Source organism: Trachemys scripta, chromosome 4, assembly GCF_013100865.1.
Source record: "Trachemys scripta elegans isolate TJP31775 chromosome 4, CAS_Tse_1.0, whole genome shotgun sequence".
Taxonomy (NCBI): Eukaryota; Metazoa; Chordata; order Testudines; family Emydidae; genus Trachemys; species Trachemys scripta.
Genome location: NC_048301.1, coordinates 60,406,502 through 60,414,969, shown reverse-complemented (window position 1 = coordinate 60,414,969; position 8,468 = coordinate 60,406,502).

Here is an 8,468-nt window from a genome sequence, read left to right as displayed (position 1 = left end):
GAAAGGAGTAGGAGTGGGAGGAGACAAAGGGGACAATTAGAGAAGAGGATGTGGTGGAATACGGGGAGCGAGAGGAATGAGATAAAAGGAAAGATTAGAACTGGATCAATACTTTCAAAATTATCACAGATATTTGTTTGGATTTATAAAGAAATTTGCTTTGGACCCTCTGTGTTCACTTTCTGTGAATCTTCCAACTAGCATATGAGTTTATTGGCAGGAAAGTTTGCCAACGTAGAATGCAGTGATGTTGTAGCTGTGTCTGTCCGAGAATATTAGAGAGACAAGGGACGTGAGGTAATATCTTTTATTGGACCAACTTCTGTTGGTGAGAGAGACAAGCTTTTGAGCTACACAGTGCGCTTCTTCAGGTCTGGGAAATGTACTCCAAGCATCACAGCTAAATACAAAGTCAAACAGTTTAGCATAAGTAGCGCACATGTTAAGGGACCATTCAAGGTGAAGTGGCCAGTTAACACCCGTGTAATCATAGGACAAAGAGAGGGGGTTAGTGGGTTACAGATTGTTGTAATAAGCCATCAATCCACTGTCTTTATTAAGACTGTGGCCTTGGCTACACTTGCAAGTTACAGCGCTGTAAAGCTGCCCCCAGCGCTGTAACTCACTCCCTGTCCACACTGACAAGGCATTTGCAGCGCTGTATCTCTGTGGTTGCAGCGCTGCATGTACTCCACGTCCCCGAGAGGAATAGCATATATTGCGCTGCCGCTGCGGCGCCACTGTGGCCACCCAATGCGCTGTGACTGGCCTCCAGAAGTATTCGGCAGTACCCCACAATGCCTGTTCTAGCCACTCTGATCATCAATTCAAACTCTACTGCCCTGGCCTCAGGTAACCAACCATGTGACCCACCCTTTACATTCCCCGGGAATTTTAAAAATCCCCTTCCTGTTTGCTCAGCCCGACGTGGCATGGAGTGCTATCAGCGAATCTTTCCAGGTGACCATGCCTCCACGCGCCAAGCGAGCCCCAGTATGGAGCAATGGCGAGTTGCTGGACCACATCAGTGTTTGGGGGGAGGAAGCTGTCCAGTCCCAGCTGTGCTCCAGCCATAGGAATTACGATACTTTTGGGAAGGTATCAAAGGACATGATGGAAAGGGGCCATGACCGGGACGCCATGCAGTGCAGGATTAAAGTGAAGGAGCTGCGGAGTGCCTATCGCAAAGCGCGCGATGCAAACGGCCGCTTGGGTGCTCCCCCCGCGACCTGCCGATTCTACAAAGAGCTGGATGCGATACTTGGGGTTAACCCCACCTCCACTCCGAGCACCACCATGGACACTTCAGAGCTGGTGGGGGGGGGGGAGGAGGAGGAAAATGGGAGTGAGGGTGGTGGGCTTGATGGAGACACCCCGGAGTCCCTGGAGCCATGCAGCCAGGAGCTCTTCTCGAGCCAGGAGAAAGGTAGCCAGTCGCAGCAGCTGGTACTTGGTGGAGGACAAACAGAAGAGCAGGTTCCCGGTAAGCGTTTTTTTTTTCGGGAAGGAATTTTTTCAGTGCGGGCTCTTTGGGAGAGGAAGGTTAGGCATGCATGCCTAGATATGGGATAGTGCATTGATGTGGTTTATCACATCACGGTAATCGGCCTCAGTAATCTCCTCGAATGTCTCATCCAGAACGTGTGCAATGCGCTTGCGCAGGTTTATCGGGAGAGCCACAGTGGTTCTTGTCCCAGCCAGGCTAACATGTCTGCGCCACTGTGCCGCGAGGGGTGGGGGGACCATTGCTGCACACAGGCAAGCTGCATATGGGCCAGGGCAGAAGCCACATTGCAGTAGAAGACCCTCCCTTGCTTCCCAGGTCACCCTCAGCAGCAAGATATCGTCCAGGACGAACTCCTGTGGAAAATGTTGGGACAGTGTTCAGTGTAGGTGCCCTCTGGGTTTCCACAGAAACCCAGAGGACAGTGCAGCCCTGAAACAATCAGTCCCCCTTAGTCACCATTTTGAGGCTCCTATGGGATGTGTGTGCTCTGTTTCGGATGGGAAAATTATGCTATTTTGTAGACCCTGTGTGTTTTCTACTCCTTAAGTGCGGGGGGAATCATTACTCTGTCTGGTATAAACAATGCTGCCTCTGTTAAATGTTGCATTTTGCCTATACTGCTGCATCAACCTTGAGACCTCAGCCGTCCCTCTTATCGCCTGCTCAGACACTGCAAAGACTCAGGAAGAGACCACGAAAAAGCAAAGAAGACATGCTGCAAGAAGTGATGCGGCAATCTATTAAAGAGAATGAGAAAGCACAGAACTGGAGGGAGAGAGAGAGCAGGATCCGCCAGGAAAATGCAGCACACTGGTGGCAAAGCACGGAGCACCGGCAGCAAAGCACGGATCGTCTCATAAGCATCCTGGAGCGCCAAGCTGACGCTATCCAGGAGCTCGTAGCCATGCAGAAGGAACAGTACCGCAAACGCAAATGCCATTCCCCCTACAGCCCTTGTCCCAAAACTCTTTCCATTGTGCCCCACTGTCACCTCCAACCCACTTTCCCCAACTTCCGTGTTCTTCACACCACCAGCTGCTTCCAACACCAGTATCTTCACCACCCAGCCCTGAAAACCACGACCCTTACCCTCTGCACTCAACCCCCATCACCATGCAGTATAGCTATCCTGAAGTGCAGCACTCACTGCACAGCACACCAGACAGGACATACATGAATCTGTGATTGTACCGTTCCCCACTCCATCCACTTTTTTCTTTTCAAAAAATATTTTTTTTTCTTTTCAATAAAAGGATTTTTTGGCTTTGAAAACATTCTTTATTATTGCATAAAGTAAAAGACTCCTTAGCCCAGGAAATAAACAGGCACTGCAAGTCTGCTTGTCTGCTTAGCAAACACGGATTCCTAAAGATTGGAACTACTGCACTTCACTTCTGTGCAGGGCACCAGATATCACTGCTGGTTTTCAGCCTCAAATTGCTCCCTCAAGGCATCCCTAATCATTGCAGCCCCGGGCTGGGCCCCTGTAAGAGCCCTGCTCTCTGGCTGTGCAAATTCAGCCTCCAGGTATTCAACTTTGGAGGTCCATGCCTGAGTGAAGCTTTCACCCTTTCCTTCACAAATATTATGGAGGGCACAGCATGTGGATATAACCGCGGGGATGCTGTTTTCAGCCAAGTCCAGCTTCCCATACAGAGATCGCCAGCGGCCCTTTAAACGGCCAAAGGCATACTCCACAGTCATTCGGCACTGGCTCAGCCTGTAGTTGAACTGTTCCTTGCTGCTGTCAAGGCTCCCTGTGTAGGGTTTCATGAGCCATGGCATTACCGGGTAAGCGAGATCTCCAAGGATCACACTGCGCATTTCGGCTTCCCCTACCGTGATCTTCCGCTCTGGGAAAAAAGTCCCGGCCTGCATCTTCCTGAACAGCCAAGTGTTCCGGAAGATGCGTGTGTCATGCACCTTTCCGGGCTAGCCTGTGTTAATGTCAATGAAATGCCCACGGTGATCCACAAGCGCCTGGAGAATCATAGAGAAATACCCCTTCCGATTAATGTACTCGGATCCTAGGTGGAGTGGTGCCAGAATAGGAATGTGCGTCCCATCTATCACCCCATAGGGAACCCCATTTGTGCAAAGCCATCCACTATTTCCTGCACGTTACCCAGAGTCATGGTCTTCTGAGTAGGATGCGATTAATGGCCCTGCAAACTTGCATCAACACGATTCCAACAGTCGACTTTCCCACTCCAAACTGGTTTGCGACCGACCGGTAGCTGTCTGGAGTTGCCAGCTTCCAGACTGCAATAGCCACCCGCTTCCCCACTGGCAGGGCAGCTCTCGATCTCGTGTCCTTGTGCCGCAGGGTGGGGGCGAGCTCCTCACACAGTCCCATGAAAGTGGCTTTTCTCATCCGAAAGTTCTGCAGCCACTGCTCGTCAGCCCAGACTTCCATGACGATGTGATCCCACCACTCAGTGCTTGTTTCCCGAGCCCAAAAGCAGCGTTCCACGGTGCTGAGCATGTCCGTGAATGCCACAAGCAATTTCGTGTCATACGCGTTACGCGGCTCGATAGCATCGTCGGACTCCTCACTCTCACTGTCACTTTGGATCTTAAGGAATAGTTCGACAGCCAAACATGATGTGCTGGCGAGATAAATCAGCATACGCCTCAGCAGTTCGGGCTCCATTTCCCGCAGACAGATCGTGCTGCACAGAAACCATTGAAAAATGGCACCAAAGGTGGACGGAAACAAAGGGATTTCTGGGATGCGAAGCAATGCATCACGGGGCGTTGGGACAGGACCCAAAATACCCCGCACCCATGCCCCCTTCCCACAACCCACGGCGCCAGAATGGGAAGAGGTGCTCTGTGGGATAGTTGCCCATAATGCACCGCTCCCAATGGCACAGCAAATGCTGCAAATGTGGCCACGACAGTGCACTGGGCAGCTGTCAGTGTGGACAGACTGCAACGCTTTCCCTACTCAGCTGTACGAAGTCAGGTTTAACTCACAGCGCTGTACATCTGCAAGTGTAGCCATGATGATTTTTTAGTGTCTAGCAAAGTTATGAATTTAAGCTCCCAGGTTTGTCTTCTGAAAATGTTGTGCAGATTTCCTTTGAAGATGAGGACTGATAGCTCAGATATAGAATGATCGCTTTGTGAAAAGTGTTCAACTACAGGTGATATGGTGTTTTTGTCTTGTATAATTTTTCTGTATGAGTTTATTCGAGAGCTTAGTGATTGTCTGGTTTCACCTATATAATTATTGTTGGGGCATTTAGTGCACTGGATGAGGTACACCACATGTTGTGATAACCATGTGTAGGACTCATGGATCTTTGAATTTTGTCCAAGCCCATGGGAACAGCCAAGGGTAGTAGGATGGCTCCCCAATATGCCAACCTCTTCATGAGCCACCTCAAAGAAGAATTTCTGGACAAATGCACCATGAAACCAATGATATACCTGAGATACATTAATGATATTTTCATCCTCTGTACAGATGACTTAAACTTCCTCATGGATTTCCACCATAACTTCAACAACCACCCCAAACACACCAAGAAATCTGTTATCTACAGCTAGGAACTCAGATACCATAGAATATGCTCAGAGGAGAAATTCTGTGATGTACACTGAAACACATTCAAAACTGTCCTCACCAGACCAGAGAAGTAAATTGCAGCATGGAATGGGCCACCCAAATACCTGGAAAGAACATGTTTCAAAACAGAAATAAAACCTCCTCTGACTACACACCCCTAGTTGTCACATGCCACCCCACATTGGAATCCACACATGGTATAATCAAACCACTAAAACCCATACTCAATGGAGACCCCATCCTGAAAGAAATCTTTCTGGAACCTCCTTTTCTGGCTTTCAAACAATCCCCCAGGCACTCCAAGATCATCACCAGAGGCAAGCTCCCCACAGACCAGGACACACCAACTCAAAGCTGCACCAGAATCTGCCAGAACAACAGATGCAAAACCTGCAGACCTATCTCCTCTGCTACAATGATCATACCCCCCCACCCCCACAGTACACTTTTCAAGACCCATCACGTGGTATATCTCATCTAGAGCACTAAATACCCCACTAACAACTATGTGGGTGAAACCAGACAATCACTATGCTCTGGAATAAACTCACGCAGGAAAATGATACAAGACAAAAACACCATATAGGAGAAAGCTTTTGTTGGAGAGGAAAACCAATCTAAAATGTGTTGGACAGAACCATTTGGAGTTTAAAAAAAAAATCTTCCCAGCTAAATTGAAAGCAGGTATCATTTGACAATTAGCATGACCTTGGTTCCATTGTGCTGTAGTTTTGGACTCGATGTAGGACTGGCATGAAGTCATCAGGCTATTGGGAGAATAGGACAAATCAGCTCTGATCTGTTAAAGCTATTAAAACTGCAGTGAGCAGGTGCAGGAGGTAATTAAGTGCTGTCAGGTCTGGTGCATTTGGTCAGATAAAGTTGTCCAGAGATTCTCTCTGTGTCTCGGCTATATTTTCTCAAGGTGTGGGCCACTGTACTTGCCTCCAGGCTCCTGCTCTTTCCTCTTTCACCATGAGTGACGCTGACATATTATTTAGGAACCCTATATGGCCCAATCAGAGGTGCAGAGAGGAAAGTGGGATTGAGATACAAGAGTCAGGATTTATTTTCAAGTGCTATTTTTTTTTTTTTGCAGTGATATTTCTAGTTTGTTTGGATTCCTCTTGCCAATAGGTAAAATTCAGTCCTGTGCAGACAGTCTATACAAGGCCTAAACGCCACATAAATCTTCAAAATAATGCTTAATAGGTGCATAGCCTTGCTGCTGGCCCTCTGCCAATAAGTGAATTTCACCTTGCCAGAATAACTTGAATGATCCTCCTAAACACAGCAGCTTTGTGTCCTTCTCATTCATCACATTTCCCAAGAGCTGTCTGGCAAAGAAGTAGGGAGGTCTGAGCTTTCCACCTCGAGTAAAACCCCTCCCCAGGGTTGACAGTGGCTGTCAGAGAATAAGGGGGTAGGAAGGAAGGGACATTCTTATCACCTTAACCAAGTTGGGTGTGTGGCATTAATTCTACAGCACCATAAACATACAGGGTGCTTTACAAAACTAATAAGGCACGGTCCCTGCCCTGCAGTGCTTACAGTGTAACAGACAAAAAACTATAGGGCAACAGCATAGGTGGGGAAAAGAAGGGACAATATTAGGAGGATTAATAGAAGTGGTTTTATGGATGTGAAGGAGGGTGGTGCCTAGACAAAAGGTGGGATGCTGTTCCAAATCTGGGGAACAACACCAAAGTGGGCACAAAACTGATTGGGGAGGAGCTCAGTACTCCAGGCAGCAACCTGCCCTCAGGGTCTCTGGACCTTTTGAACACTTTGTTAGATGTTGGAAAGTGAAAGTGAAACTGAGACAGGGAGGAAGGGGAAAAATCTTTATTTACAATTGTGTCCATTTTACTTTTGACACTGGACAAGTTATAAAAATTCGGGCTGTGAAAACAGAGAACATGGCAAAGGGCCACTGAGTTATGTCACATCTTCACATCTGGCATTTGGATTCTGAGCAAAATACATTGGGAGCGGCTTATCTTTTATGGAAAACGAATATGTATTTATTGGGGATCAGACCAGATAAGGGAAGGAATCTGACAGGCCAATGAACATATACCCTTTGCCAGCTTTCAGTATAACCCTTATGGCATGGGTATCATTAGTCACTTTCCACGTCTCCCTTAACCAAGCAACCAAAAATACATTAAGCAATAGCATTTGAAAAGTGATTATTTTTTACAGTGCTATGTTCATTCGTTAGATTGTGGCAGTTGCTCGATAGTCATCCTCCTCTCTCATAATAGCACTTTGAGGCACAAAGTTACATTTTATTACCTCCATACATTGCATCCAATTCATGTCCTGCATTCCAGTTGAATAAGTGGAGTGCTGCTGCATATTGTAGCAGCACCATTAGCACTGTGGTAGTTAGAGGTATATCCTAGCATTTGTTTCCCTTACGTACCAACTATTTTCAGCGGTAAGGTCAGATCCTGAAACTGGATCCATTCAGGCAGACTCCTACACTGTGTGGAGCCCCAATGAAGTCAATTGGCCTGACAATGTCAAAAGGTTCTTTTTGGTACCAAAAGGACACTACTATATATTGTGCTTATGTTTTTAAAATATATTGTTTTCTCTGTATACTTGCAGTCTTTTAAACTAGCAGCTTACAAGTTTAGATATAGGCCTTGGGACAAATCCACTGTAGTTGATGATCCTGGAGTAATACCCATAGTCCATAGGGCTATTAAATTTTGTTTGAAAAATGTACATGTTTGTTTAATGAAGTTACACCATATGAATCAGGCAAACCTAAAACTAGCTACATTGCTGCACCTATGGTACTGGTGCTTCTTCTGTGCTCCTGGGGATATTTTATATTCATATAGAGCAGCGGTTCTCAAACTGTGGGTCGGGACCCCAAAGTGGGTCACAACCCCGTTTTCATGGAGTCGCCAGGGCTGGTGTTAGGCTTGCTATGGCCCAGAGCCAAAGCTGAAGCCCGGGGCCCAGGGTCACTGCCAAAAGCCTGAGCCCCCCTGCCAGGGACCAAAGCCTGAGGGCTTCAGCCCTGAGTGGTAGGGATCATGTTACAGGCCTCCCACCTGGGTCTGAAGTCCTTGGGCTTTGGCTTTAGCTACTACCTCCCCCCAAGATGGCAGGGCTCAGGCAAGCTCAGGCTTTGGTCCCCCATCCTGAGGTCATCTAGTAATTTTTGTTATCAGAATGGGGTCACGGTATAATGAAGTTTGAGAACCCCTGATCTAGAGCTTTCATCCTGAAGCATCTCAAAGTACCTCAAAACTACATGCAACACAACTATGATGCAGCCATATCTTAGTGTCTGGAGTAAACAACCCAGGCACAGCACTCTCTCTACGCAAGGTCATGGTAGGGGTGGGGAATTTTTGGCCAAAGACA